Source organism: Agelaius tricolor, unplaced genomic scaffold (assembly GCF_023055355.1).
Source record: "Agelaius tricolor isolate 1412-34295 unplaced genomic scaffold, bAgeTri1.0.p SCAF_42, whole genome shotgun sequence".
In the NCBI taxonomy this organism is placed as follows: domain Eukaryota; kingdom Metazoa; phylum Chordata; class Aves; order Passeriformes; family Icteridae; genus Agelaius; species Agelaius tricolor.
Window position 1 is genome coordinate 3,761,238 of NW_027269302.1, and position 14,875 is coordinate 3,776,112.

Genomic DNA, 14,875 nt, shown 5'->3' on the forward strand with positions numbered 1-14,875 from the left:
TCTGTCCAACAATGGCTCCTACACAGAAAGGACCAGGACAGAAATGTCTTGCTGTACTATACCTTCTCACGATACCTTATCATCTGCCCTACCAACATTGCCACCGTATCTTTTACTTCCCAAGCAAGGAAAGGCACTCCAAGTCACTTGGCTTTGCCTTGCCTCCAGTACCATGCCTAGTTTTCCTAGCCTACCCTACCCTAGCTTTGCTTGCTTGCCTATGTCTGCCTTGCCTAGCCCTTCCAATAACTTCCTGGCTTTGCTTTGCCTTGTCTACCACTCTTTGCCTTGCCTTCCATGCAGGTAAGGCAATGCAAAGCAAGTGTAGGCAATTGTAGGCAAGTCAAGGGACAGGTTGGCAAGACTGAAGCCGTGAGGGGAAAGCAAATGGAGTGGTAGGTGAGACAAGTGCCAGAAGTTAGAGGCAAGGCTGGGCATAGGAGGTAATGGTAACCGGAAGGGCTAGGCAAGGCCAAGCCCTGTAGGAAAACTGCAGGCAGGTCAAATGTGAGGCATGGGTATGCAAGGGAATGCAAAGCAATGGAGAATGAGCAGGGCATGGCAAGGAAACTGGTTGGTTGCCCAAAGCAAGGCAAGTGGCAGGTCCGTTCAAAGATTGCTGGTACACAAAAGCGGCCCGGACGGACCGCTCTGTCCAGCCTTGATCTTGCATGGGTCATGTCTAATCTGCACCTAAGACACTTGGGTTGCCTGCTTTCCTTTGTATGCAAAAGAACTGTCATTCTGCCCCTGAAGCCCAAGGGTGAAAGATGAACTTTGTGTCCAAAATTCAAGGCATGTAAGCATAGATGTCAGAAGAAAGCTGTCAGGACAGATAGGTGTGCTTGCACGTGGCCTCCTCCAGGCTTCTTCTCACAAGCTCCTGAAACGCTGGGCCTTGAGAAAAAATAGCCAGTGGAAGCCTGGAGAATCCTAGGAGAAGCAGGCAGGGCAATGCATGTTGAAGAGATTCCACAAAAAGAGAGGTGGTGAATTCCAGGTGGGGGACTGGTGAGCAAGGTAATGCAAGGCAAGGAAGGGGTTCAAGGACAAGGCCAGACAAGTGGTGGCTTTGCCAGGCAACACAAAAGAGAGGGAGACAAGGCAATAAGAGTCCTAGAAGGAGAAGGAAATGAAAGATTGGAGCTGGACAAATGGGAAGGAAAAGAAGGATAGGTGAGCAAGTCAATACAAGGCACTGGGTTGGTATGAAGGGCAAGGGAAGGACATGCATGGGTCAGGAAGGCAAGGGAAAAGAAAGGAATTGTCAGCAATGACAAGGAAATGCAAGATTGGGTAGGAAAGGCAAGGCAATGTGGGGGAGGGATAGGCAACACAATGGGTATCTTAACAGGAAATGTCCATGCACAGCAAGGCCGAAGGAGAAGTGGTAGAGAGGTCAAGCTGGGAAATAGGTGAGTGTGTGCAGCTAAGAAAGAAAGAAAGAAAGTGCGTAGCTCTCGTGTCTGTGTGTGTGTGTGTGTGTGTGTGTGTGAGTGAAGTTTGCAGGATGTAAAGCAAAGAAAGGTGTCTCTTGATTGTGGAGTGAATGGATGTTTTTGAACGTAAGTGGCAAGGTCCAAGCAACCTTTTCATCCTGGTACATCTGTGTCTGTGAGACATAGTCAGAAACGTCTCCTTTTAGATTCAGACTGCAAGCAGGACACAGAATGTGACTGTGTGAATAGCTGAGCAGGAAAGCACATCACATCAGCATGTTTCAACAGAAGCAGTTAGTGCGAGAAGGAGATGGACGTGTGGGACTCCAGCAATGTGGCAATGCACTCAGCTGAGAAGCAAAGTGCAATGCCTCGGTGTATGCTCTGAAAATAAAAAGCTGCAAGGAAAAAGCAAGGGGACAGGCCAGTGAAATCTTTCTGTCCTGGCACACTGAGCTGTTTGAAGGTGAACCTCTGTTTGGTTTCACTAAGGACTCGGAGACATGGAGAGGATGTGCTTGTCCATGTAGCTGAGAAGGAAAGTGAGAATCACCGGTACGTTTGGCAGAGTTTGTAGGCTGCGAGGAGAAGGTGAGGGCCAGGCCTGGCTTTTGGCTGTGGCACTTGTTGCAAGGAAGAAGCTGCTGGATGGTTAAGCTTTTGGGGATCTGCAAGAGTGAAAGACTACGCTGGTACCTCATAAAATTAATGCTTGTTGATCATCTGGCTGAATCTATGACATAAACCAGAAGTGAAATTTCCCCCCATTTCCCTCAGTTTTTTCACCTTTTCATCCAACAGCCTGGGCCTTTTTGAAGCTGCTGTCAAACGCCTTGCCTTGGAAGCTAGAAGTATCTCAGTTCACCTGCTAAGAAACAGGCAAAAGAGCTCAAGTCAATTTCAGAATTGCCCTGAGCAGAGCTGGTGTTTCGGTACCGTAAATTTCCATTGCGAATATGTGCAAAAATCACCATTTTATTAGGCAAACATTTGAAATACACTAGCAGCTTCATCTTCTTGTCGCTGCAGTCCTTGGAAGTTTTGCTATTTACTGAAACAGGAAACAGGTCAAACACGAGAAGCTTAAGAATCCAAGCTCACTGCCATTGTACAAATAGCACAAACTTGATGAATTCAAGTTACCATTGTAACATACAGAATGGCTCTATTCAAGAAAATGGATGTGTCGTCCTTCACGGGGGCAGAAAACCTTTCTACCACGTGAACTCTGGGAGTAATCCATCATGCCTCAGTGTGCTGTGGCTGGTCAGAGAGCTACACGATGGGTCTCTTTGCCTATGGCACTCTCAGGGCTCAAAGCTGCACATAAACTCCCCCTCCTTACAGACACGCTAGTAAAGCCCACCGAAAATGCCGTTCTCCAGACAGCTTACTGAAACCAGCTAGGAGTTCCCAGCATCACGCTGGGCACTTCTGTCCACAGATGGCTTTGCTTTTAATGAACCAGAACAGAGCTGCGTTTTTCTAGTCTTTAGCTCTACTAAGGTATTTGATGTAACATGGCGAGAAAAAATCTCTTTCGACAATGATAATAACAGAGGGGATAATGTACCTTTTGCTGCTATCTCCTTCTGCTGCTCCATTTTGCTTGCTTTGTTATTGCTTTCTGTCAAAGAAACGCCAGCAAAATCCCTCATCAAGTCCTGCTGTGAAGACAGACTGCCAGAAAGGTAGAGAAACTTTGAACCTTTCCAAGACCCTTGTAGCACATGTCTTGGTCAATTGGTATGCAGCTCCTTTCTTCCAGCAGGACTTTTTTGCACCGTTAGCGCACATTGAACTGAATCCAGTACAAAAGCAGTGAATAGAGGAACTTTTCTTTTCATTGGAATGGTGATAAAAATGCATATCCAATAAAAGCATTTTAGAGCAGCAGGAAGATTTTCTATGTAGCTAGCAAATCATAAAAAGATGCATATTTACCGGTGGGGTTCCTCTCGGAATTTCAAAGAATTCCAGACAGAAAACACAGCTTAGTAAACTGCAAATCTAAATCACAGTATCTAGAAAGGTGACATGAAAAAGAGCAAGAGGAAGAAAACCAAAAAGAAAACCAAAGGAAGCCAGAAATAAGGCACAACCTCTCCTCCTTCTCCGCTTACTACAGTACCTTAGAAGTACCTGTGAGTGTCCTAACAGTCACATAAGTAGAAAACTGTGCCAAGAACAATTGTGGAAACTGGAAAACCCTGCGATCCGAACAGAAACATAGGGTTTGCTTTCACGACGATTAAATCTGCATGCAATGCGTACGGTAAGGGGATGTTTTGTATATTCAAAAACAATTCAAAAATATTTCCAAATCGAAGGGGCTGCTTTTTATTTCTTTTGAATTACTTGGTTAAATATGGTGCACGTTAAAATACTGCAGAGATGTGGTTCATTTTACAATGCCAACTGCAAAGGAGGGAAGCATTTTGTGTGCTTAAGAAAGCAAAGTATTGGAGAGTGTTTTTGTTACTTCTTTGGAAGGTTAGAATATGCGTAAAAGATGCTAGCTGGGGACTTACAATTAATGAATTATTTACTGTCAGTAGGTCAAATGACATTAGCTTTCAAAAAGGAAAAGGAGTCTTATTCCATGTGCCAATTTTAAAGTAGATTAATAAGCCTTCAGCAGAATATGGATATGAAGAGGGATATGACATGAAAGGGTAAGCAACACTGGTGACAGCAAAAGGCTTACCTGCTTCACACAAATACAGGAGATAAAATACTGTTTTTTCACAAACATTGCTATCCAGAGCTTTCCTTGAAAAGTTTCAATGCCAATCATGACAGTAAAATTCTGAGTGACAGTAACATTCACTCTATCATGAATAAAATTTACTCAATCATGACAGCAAAATTTGCTCAATGAGGAGTAAAATTCTTAGTGTAAGCGAAGTACCTTAAGCAAAGGGTAGCTCAAGCATAACTGGCATTTGATGTCAACAAAGGCAACTTGGCCTGCACGTGTCACATCTACTGCATTCAAAAGCTTACTCTGTCTCAGATTTCCTTTTGAGGGATACCAAGGCAAGCCGTTAAACGGCATGAAAATGATGACTTAAAGGAGGATATATTAGAAGCATGGAATAATGGTTAATGTTCTTTTCCTTCCAACTGCTTTGTTTGCCCGTTTAAATTTTTTAAGTCCTTCCTGGTATCACCGTGGTAGCAGTGCAGCAAGTGTTTGGTTGTAAGCTGTCCATATTGCCAGCTTCTGGACTGCCTTCAGAAAACTTCCCACTGGTTTTGTATAGAAATCACAAGCAGTAGAGATGACAAAGACTGCAGAAACCTTCTCATCTCCTTCTAGAGCAGGAGCGTGTCTTTGACCCACTCTTAACTAGACAACTTTCATCAGTCATGAGAGAGTCTCATGTTCAAGAGCTAAGCAATGACAGCTGTAAAGGACAAAAAGCACACTGATATTTTCTTGGGACTCCAGCACAGAGCAATGAAGGAGCTTGAATTCACCTTCTTGGAAAGTTTTAAAATGCACATGAAGTTGAGGAGAGGAGCTAAGCCATGGTAACTTTTGTTGAGTATGTCTGCGTAGACAGAGTTTCCATCACCGCAGAAGGAAGGAATGTCATTTAACCCACATAATCATCTCTAGCTGCTAAGCTGCGCTTACTGCAGATTATCCGCAACATATTTTACGGGGTGAGCTTTTATGTGTAATCCCTGAGTAACATTCCAGAGAGAAGTATTTTGGAGGGGGGGAAAGCCCAACTCTTAACTGTTTCAAATAATGGTTACATTTGAAAGTCAAAAAAGATGTAAAACCTTTCTTTCCTAGACCTATTACCAGCACAAACTGTACCAGAATTTACGACGCTTTTATTATGGCAGCATAACTCTACCGTGGACGCTCTCGCTCTGGACTATTCCTTAAGAAACAAAGTCCCCGAGAGAACTAAAACAAAATTAGCCAAAAATATTGGGCTGGATGATTTCAAAGGCTATGTACTAAAGGCCAAACACTTGTAATAATAGTAATGAGTGGACTAAAAGTTAAAGCATTACTCAGTTCAAAGATATCTTGTTCTCACAGAAGACTGTAAAAAAACTCTATTTTTCTGGGTCTGTTTTGTGCATTTAGATGTACCTTCTACTCCTTTCCACTGTCTGCGAATGTTTATGACAAGGTTGGAGGACCTCATGTAACCTTCTAGAAGTAAAGAAAGACAAGCCAGTCAAGAAAGGCAAAATTGTTAATGGCAGGTGGAAAGAGGGAGGCCAAGAATAGAAAACAAAAGAACAATAATAATTAAACGCCCTCCCTGTCTTCTGTGAAAAGTAAAGGCACAGACAAGAAAGAACAACTGCAAAATTCTCACGAGAAAAACGCACTTGATCTGGCTCAAGTATTTTGGGCTACATTTCTTGCTGTTTTCTCATGCCAAACATCTTAACCATTGAAGGTGTCCCTTTTCTCTTTCTGGAATACAGCTAGGAAGATGGCTGTGTCATTGCTGTCAAGCTGTTATTCTCGGAGGTGTCCAGTTCAAAATCCTAGATGAACTGCTTTGCTCTGTCTCTTTAATATGGCATGACTTAACCACTTACAGTTTCAGCAGCTGAACTTGCCCAGCCCTACAATTCTTTAATCTTTGAATGGTTATATTAGCTCCTTGGCAACTGGCATTTGTAAGTCCATGCAACTGTGCAGAATTTGCACGATGAGATGATGCCAAATGAGTCATGGCAGTAGATTAACTAGGACATGCAAAGCAGAGAGGAGGGAATGAGAGCACAAGAAGAGGGTACAATCTCCTTTTTTTCTGCAACAGGGCTAACACCGTAGAAATCAAAAGGAACACAAATCCTCCTAGGGGTAGTTCTTGCAAAAAACAAAGACTTCTTTTTGTGTTCACAGATCACAGCAAAATGCGGATGACAAAACCAGGCCATTAAGTCACATGCAGTATGAAGCAGTATGAAAGAGGAAAGCAGCTGAGAGCCTCAACCCTGCTGAGTAGTCTCAGTATTCTTCTCGACATTAGCAGAAATTTGAAATGAGTCTCTGAAAATTACAAAGGAGGCAGAAGAAAAGGGAGCAATGACTCCTCTGGCATAGTGTTTCCTAACAGGGATCTTCAAAATGTAAAGATTGTATCATCCTTTCAACTGAAGGAAGGTATTAAAACAACAGGAAGGAAATGGCATCACATGCTAGAAAGACTCTGGGCAGTGTACTTCTAGACAGAAAGGCCACTGATGGAAAACCGACTAAACTGGCACCAATGCAGCAGCATTGTATTAAAGCCCAAAAATACCCACCGCTTCACTCTTTGCCATTCCGTTCATATGGACACAGCAGCTCCGCAACATTCCTACTGATCATCTCCTTGGCAAACTGGGAGTGAGGGTCCCTAGTGATGCAGAGTCCCCAGGCAGGTGCAGAGGAGAGCTGCTTTTTTGCAAAAACCAGGCTTTTGAAGCACTCAGGCCTTTATCAGTTCCACAGCTTTAAGCCATAACAAAATTCATTCAACCAACCATCATACACCACGCCGTGAACACGTGACCATTCTAGAACTTGTTGATCTACCTCTGATTCAGCGGCCTCACCTTCCCATAGTCCTTTTCTACTTAGCCAAAGTATCGGGCCGCAGCCCAAGGCCTTCCTTTTGTAAGCTTCTACCTATATGCAGCAGCAAACCACTATTTTCTTCCGTGCCAAGAGTTTAAGTAGATGATTTGCATCTGCCCTTCCGGTGAAACATAATGGGGAGAGAAAATTCTGTTGGAAATGTTCAGTCATTCAGTTTTCTAGACAGGCCAAATCAAAAGAAAAGCAAGCTATAGGATTGTGTACTTGCTCTTACAAAGCACCTGCTGCCCTCTGACAATGAACTAGCAGAAAACCAGCAAAAATAAGACTTGAGGCAAACAAGCCTTTGAAGGGAATTATGACATGATAAAGAAAGACAACACATTTCCAGCTTGTCGAGATACTTGAAATGTCAGCAAAGGCTTGAGGGCAAAGGCTGAACGAATGGGGAAAGGTTACAAGAATCCCAAGAAAAACATGACCATGGATTAAAAGAATCCCAACAGGTCAACTGACCTGTTGAAGTTTTCAGGAAATCAGTGGCTGCTGATTTAGATAGGCCATTCAAGTTAATTTCCCCGTGCACCTTCCACTCCTTTTTCACCTGTCACCATCACAGGGTGAATTGGGACCATGGAATCACAATTCTTTGGATTCTGTTCTTAGCTTTAGGAGACAACTACAGCAGTTGAAGTAGCTGTTACTGATGTGATACCCAGGAACACAGAGTTGACACATTTCATTCATGTCCAATCACAACTAGCCATATCTAAGAGGATAGGATTGGCCTCTTTTCATGATGCTTTTCTTATCTTACAGCCTGCTATGATTCTGCTGAAACTTTTTCATTAGTTTCTCTCTAAAAAGGAGAAAGTCCAATGTCCCTCCCTACTGGTGCAGGTTTACCATTCGGTTTGTCGAGTCTAAAAATGGAATTGGAACTAGCAGGAATTACTGTGTTTAAAGCGTCCGGTCCGTTCAGACAGTCTCAGGGCGATAAAAGCCTAGATGTTATTGGCTAAATACTGTTTCCCCCAAGAGCGGACGCACGCAATTTAATCCAACTTTTTATAACAAACTCCAATAATACAGAATCCAGTCATACAAAAGAGTCACCAAGAAGCAGGAAGAATTCTCGGACCATTTAGGGTAGCAAACTTCTCACCTTCTTTTGGAGTGAGCATAATCTGCTAGCTGAAGTAACAAACTTGAGGACAGAAATCGCCCTACTATTGAGAAGTTGTTGACAAGAGAACCACCTAAGCTGTGTGACTTTCCCTTTTCTATTCATTGGTCAAGCCTAGTAGCCTAAAATTTACGGGCTCAATCAAAGACAAATGCAATCTAGTCAGAGGTCTATGAAAAGTCCAAAACTAACCAGAATTCTTCTTAGACAATGGAAATGGAAGCAGAGCTACCAATTTCCTTGCCACATATCCCTAAAACTCATTCCTTTCTAGTCATAACTAATGTATAGCCACCAGTACAATCAGGAAAAGATGAAACTTACAGATGTCAGCGAGGGAAGGATTTGAAAGAACTCTTCCCATTATTCATCGTCTAGACAGCAACTATCATTAAAATCAGAGCCCTTTTAGTAGGGCTTTCCTTGTGGGAAATTCAGGACTCCAGGACAACGGAGCGAGAGGATTAAGCAGAAGCCATTGATTGTTGACATGATGCACTTCCACATTCTAAATCTCTGCACACGCTAGGCCCGCATTTTTATCTTGGTGCCTTTGTTATGTCCACACATTCTGTGTGTACCTCTCAGAAGATACGTTTGGTTACAGTCCAGGCGCTTTGCTGCCCCCCGTTATCGAGTTCTTGTAGTCTTGGAATTTGGTTTCTCAACTTCTCTTTCTTCTTTTAGCACGGCTTATGTCGTAGTAACCTTGATGAATTCCAGAGGGCTCTGAGAAAATTCTGAGAAGAACATATTCCAGCTGGATGGCTGGTGCACCCTTTAGTCTAAGAGGTTCAGCTACATTGCTACAATTTCCCCCTTCTTCGTCTTGCACCAGCTAAACCCTTTGCACTGTATTTACTTCCAAGAGGCTCACCAGTTTCATGATGCATGGAATAACAAGAAGCAATATAATAATGACTACTAGTAACAACAAAGTTCCCTTGACAAGATCTTCCAACCATCGAGTTGTTTCCCATCTCTCAAACCATTCATGCGTAACCCTCTCATTCCCAATCAATTTCTTCATGTTATCTTGTCCTTGTTTGAGTTTCCAGTGAATGACTGCAGAAGGGTTAGAGAGGTTCAAAAAACACATTCCTTCAAAATCCTCACACTCTTGCCCATGTGCTAACAAGAAAGCTAGAGCAGCTTTATTTTGCAGTGTGCAATGACTAATGGTATCTACACCAGTGAGAACCTGATTTAAAGTCGCTGATCTTACCTTGAGTTGACCACCCAGCATCGCAACTTCTTAAGCAAACTCGAAGCTTGACCAACAGCGACACCTGCTGTCAGGAATGGCACAATTAATCGAGAGGAGCGCCCAAACCTGTACGCAATTGAGGCAAGGGCGTCTAAAGCTTATGCTTCTTCTTTCAGATCCCGGGATGCGAAGAATCGAGTTCTTCGCGCACAGAGCATTGTGCCAGGGGCGGTACGCTCCGGTGCGGCGCTTGTGCCGAAAGACGCCCGGGACACAATGCCGGTGGTGTTAATATTTGTTTTTCGCGTTTCGGAAGCTGCTGCTAGCCGAGTCTCCCGGAGGCGAAGAAGCGGCTTCTTCGCACACAGAGCATTGCTTGCGTCGCGGTGAGCACCTAAGAGCGGCTTGTGCCGAAAGAAGCCGGGGACCGGCACTTAGCTTCGGAGAGCTGCGTATCTGCGTCTTCTGCGTGTCTTGCCGCTCAACACTCAGCAAAAAGCTTTTTCACCATATCTTGCAAAGAGAAACTCTGCCAGTAAATAAAACATCCAAAATCATGTTCTAAAGCTTGCACAGAGGTCTGAAAAGAGTTTTGCAATACGGAAAAGATAGTTGTGCAGAACTCGTTCCTTTCGAATATAATAACAACGGAAAAGGCAGGAGAGTGGTAAAATACTGTTTTCTCTAAGTCTGAATGCTGCCCACACTGTTGCTGTGTGGTGCGACTTGTATCTTCTCCTTTGGGAAGATGCCGCTCTCTCCGTCACCCGGAGGCGAAGAAGCGGCTTCTTTTCGCACAGAGCATTGTTTGGGTCGCAGTGCTTTTCGAAGAGCGGTTTATGCCGAAAGAAGCCGGGGACCGGCACTTAGAATCGGAGAGCTGCGTATCTGCGTCTTCTGCGTGTCTTGCCGCTCAACACTCAGCAAAAAGCTTTTTCACCATATCTTGCAAAGAGAAACACTGTCAGTATAGAAAACATCCAAAATCATGTTCTAAAGCTTGTACAGAGGTCTGAAAAGAATTTTGCAAAACGGAAAAAATAGCTGTCCAAAACTCGTTCTTTTCGAATATAATAACAATGGAAAAGGCAGGAGGGTGGTAAATTACTGTTTTCTGTAATTCTGAATGCTGCCCACAATGTGCTTGTGTGGTGCGGCTTGCATCTTCGCCTTTGGGAAGCTGCCGCTCTCTCCGTCTCCCGGAGGCGAAGAAGCGGCTTCTTTGCGCACAACATTGTGCCGAGCGCAGGGAGCTCCTGAGAGCGGCTTGTGCCGAAAGAAGCCGGGGACCGGCACTTAGCTTCGGAGAGCTGCGTATCTGCGTCTTCTGCGTGTCTTGCCGCTCAACACTCAGCAAAAAGCTTTTTCACCATATCTTGCAAAGAGAAACTCTGCCAGTAAATAAAACATCCAAAATCATGTTCTAAAGCTTGCACAGAGGTCTGAAAAGAGTTTTGCAATACGGAAAAGATAGTTGTGCAGAACTCGTTCCTTTCGAATATAATAACAACGGAAAAGGCAGGAGAGTGGTAAAATACTGTTTTCTCTAAGTCTGAATGCTGCCCACACTGTTGCTGTGTGGTGCGACTTGTATCTTCTCCTTTGGGAAGATGCCGCTCTCTCCGTCACCCGGAGGCGAAGAAGCGGCTTCTTTTCGCACAGAGCATTGTTTGGGTCGCAGTGCTTTTCGAAGAGCGGTTTATGCCGAAAGAAGCCGGGGACCGGCACTTAGAATCGGAGAGCTGCGTATCTGCGTCTTCTGCGTGTCTTGCCGCTCAACACTCAGCAAAAAGCTTTTTCACCATATCTTGCAAAGAGAAACACTGTCAGTATAGAAAACATCCAAAATCATGTTCTAAAGCTTGTACAGAGGTCTGAAAAGAATTTTGCAAAACGGAAAAAATAGCTGTCCAAAACTCGTTCTTTTCGAATATAATAACAATGGAAAAGGCAGGAGGGTGGTAAATTACTGTTTTCTGTAATTCTGAATGCTGCCCACAATGTGCTTGTGTGGTGCGGCTTGCATCTTCGCCTTTGGGAAGCTGCCGCTCTCTCCGTCTCCCGGAGGCGAAGAAGCGGCTTCTTTGCGCACAACATTGTGCCGAGCGCAGGGAGCTCCTGAGAGCGGCTTGTGCCGAAAGAAGCCGGGGACCGGCACTTAGCTTCGGAGAGCTGCGTATCTGCGTCTTCTGCGTGTCTTGCCGCTCAACACTCAGCAAAAAGCTTTTTCACCATATCTTGCAAAGAGAAACTCTGCCAGTAAATAAAACATCCAAAATCATGTTCTAAAGCTTGCACAGAGGTCTGAAAAGAGTTTTGCAATACGGAAAAGATAGTTGTGCAGAACTCGTTCCTTTCGAATATAATAACAACGGAAAAGGCAGGAGAGTGGTAAAATACTGTTTTCTCTAAGTCTGAATGCTGCCCACACTGTTGCTGTGTGGTGCGACTTGTATCTTCTCCTTTGGGAAGATGCCGCTCTCTCCGTCACCCGGAGGCGAAGAAGCGGCTTCTTTTCGCACAGAGCATTGTTTGGGTCGCAGTGCTTTTCGAAGAGCGGTTTATGCCGAAAGAAGCCGGGGACCGGCACTTAGAATCGGAGAGCTGCGTATCTGCGTCTTCTGCGTGTCTTGCCGCTCAACACTCAGCAAAAAGCTTTTTCACCATATCTTGCAAAGAGAAACACTGTCAGTATAGAAAACATCCAAAATCATGTTCTAAAGCTTGTACAGAGGTCCGAAAAGAATTTTGCAAAACGGAAAAAATAGCTGTCCAAAACTCGTTCTTTTCGAATATAATAACAATGGAAAAGGCAGGAGGGTGGTAAATTACTGTTTTCTGTAATTCTGAATGCTGCCCACAATGTGCTTGTGTGGTGCGATCTGCACCTTCGCTTTCTGGAATCTGCCGCACTCTCCCTCTCCCGGAGGCGAAGAAGCGGCTTCTTCGTACACAGAGCATTGGGTCGGTCGCAGTGAGCACCTAAGCGCGGCTTGTGCCGAAAGAAGCCGGGGACCGGCACTTAGCTTCGGAGAGCTGCGTATTTGCGTCTTCTGCGTCTCTTGCCGCTCAACACTCAGCAAAAAGCTTTTTCACCATATCTTGCAAAGAGAAACACTGCCAGTAAATGAAACATCCAAAATCATGTTCTAAAGCTTGTACAGAGGTCTGAAAAGAGTTTTGCAATACGGAAAAGATAGTTGTGCAGAACTCGTTCCTTTCGAATATAAAAACAATGGAAAAGGCAGGAGAGTGGTAAAATACTGTTTTCTCTAAGTCTGAATGCTGCCCACACTGTTGCTGTGTGTTGCGACTTGCATCTTCGCCTTTGGGAAGCTGCCGCTCGCCGAGTCTCCCGGAGGCGAAGAAGCGGCTTCTTTGCGCACAACATTGTGCCGAGCGCAGGGAGCTCCTGAGAGCGGTTTATGCCGAAAGAAGCCGGGGACCGGCACTTAGCATCGGAGAGCTCCGTATCTGCGTCTTCTGCGTCTCTTGCCTCTCAACACTCAGCAAAAAGCTTTTTCACCATATCTTGCAAAGAGAAACACTGTCAGTATAGAAAACATCCAAAATCATGTTCTAAACTTGCACGGAGGTCTGAAAAGAGTTTTGCAATACGGAAAAGATAGTTGTGCAGAACTCGTTCCTTTCGAATATAATAACAATGGAAAAGGCAGGAAAGTGGTAAAATACTGTTTTCTCTAAGTCTGAATGCTGCCCACAATGTGCTTGTGTGGTGCGACTTGCACCTTCGCTTTCGGGAAGCTGCCGCTCTCTCCATCTCCCGGAGGCGAAGAAGCGGCTTCTTCGCACACAGAGCATTGCTTGCGTCGCGGTGAGCACCTAAGCGCGGCTTGTGCCGAAAGAAGCCGGGGACCGGCACTTAGCTTCGGAGAGCTGCGTATCTGCGTCTTCTGCGTCTCTTGCCGCTCAACACTCAGCAAAAAGCTTTTCCACCATATCTTGCAAAGAGAAACACTGCCAGTATAGAAAACATCCAAAATCATGTTCTAAAGCTTGTACAGAGGTCTGAAAAGTGTTTTGCAAAACGGAAAAAATAGCTGTCCAAAACTCGTTCTTTTCGAATATAACAACAATGGAAAAGGCAGGAGGGTGGTAAAATACTGTTTTCTGTAAGTCTGAATGCTGCCCACAATGTGCTTGTGTGGTGCGACTTGCACCTTCGCTTTCGGGAAGCTGCCGCACTCTCCCTCTCCCGGAGGCGAAGAAGCGGCTTCTTCGCACACAGAGCATTGGGTCGGTCGCAGTGCTTTTCGAAGAGCGGTTTGTGCCGAAAGAAGCCGGGGACCGGCACTTAGCTTCGGAGAGCTGCGTATCTGCGTCTTCTGCGTGTCTTGCCGCTCAACACTCAGCAAAAAGCTCTTCCACCATATCTTGCAAAGAGAAACACTGCCAGTAAATGAAACATCCAAAATCATGTTCTAAAGCTTGTACAGAGGTCTGAAAAGAGTTTTGCAATACGGAAAAGATAGTTGTGCAGAACTCGTTCCTTTCGAATATAAAAACAATGGAAAAGGCAGGAGAGTGGTAAAATACTGTTTTCTCTAAGTCTGAATGCTGCCCACACCGTTGCTGTGTGTTGCGACTTGTATCTTCGCCTTTGGGAAGCTGCCGCTCGCCGAGTCTCCCGGAGGCGAAGAAGCGGCTTCTTTGCGCACAACATTGTGCCGAGCGCAGGGAGCTCCTGAGAGCGGTTTATGCCGAAAGAAGCCGGGGACCGGCACTTAGAATCGGAGAGCTGCGTATCTGCGTCTTCTGCGTGTCTTGCCGCTCAACACTCAGCAAAAAGCTTTTTCACCATATCTTGCAAAGAGAAACACTGTCAGTATAGAAAACATCCAAAATCATGTTCCAAACTTGCACGGAGGTCTGAAAAGAGTTTTGCAATACGGAAAAGATAGTTGTGCAGAACTCGTTCCTTTCGAATATAATAACAACGGAAAAGGCAGGAGAGTGGTAAAATACTGTTTTCTCTAAGTCTGAATGCTGCCCACAATGTGCTTGTGTGGTGCGACTTGCACCTTCGCTTTCGGGAAGCTGCCGCTCTCTCCGTCTCCCGGAGGCGAAGAAGCGGCTTCTTCGCACACAGAGCATTGGGTCGGTCGCAGTGAGCACCTAAGCGCGACTTGTGCCGAAAGAAGCCGGGGACCGGCACTTAGCTTCGGAGAGCTGCGTATCTGCGTCTTCTGCGTCTCTTGCCTCTCAACACTCAGCAAAAAGCTTTTTCACCATATCTTGCAAAGAGAAGCTCTGCCATTATAGAAAACATCCAAAATCATGTTCTAAAGCTTGTACAGAGGTCTGAAAAGAATTTTGCAAAACGGAAAAAATAGCTGTCCAAAACTCGTTCTTTTCGAATATAATAACAATGGAAAAGGCAGGAGGGTGGTAAATTACTGTTTTCTGTAATTCTGAATGCTGCCCACAATGTGCTTGTGTGGTGCGGCTTGCATCTT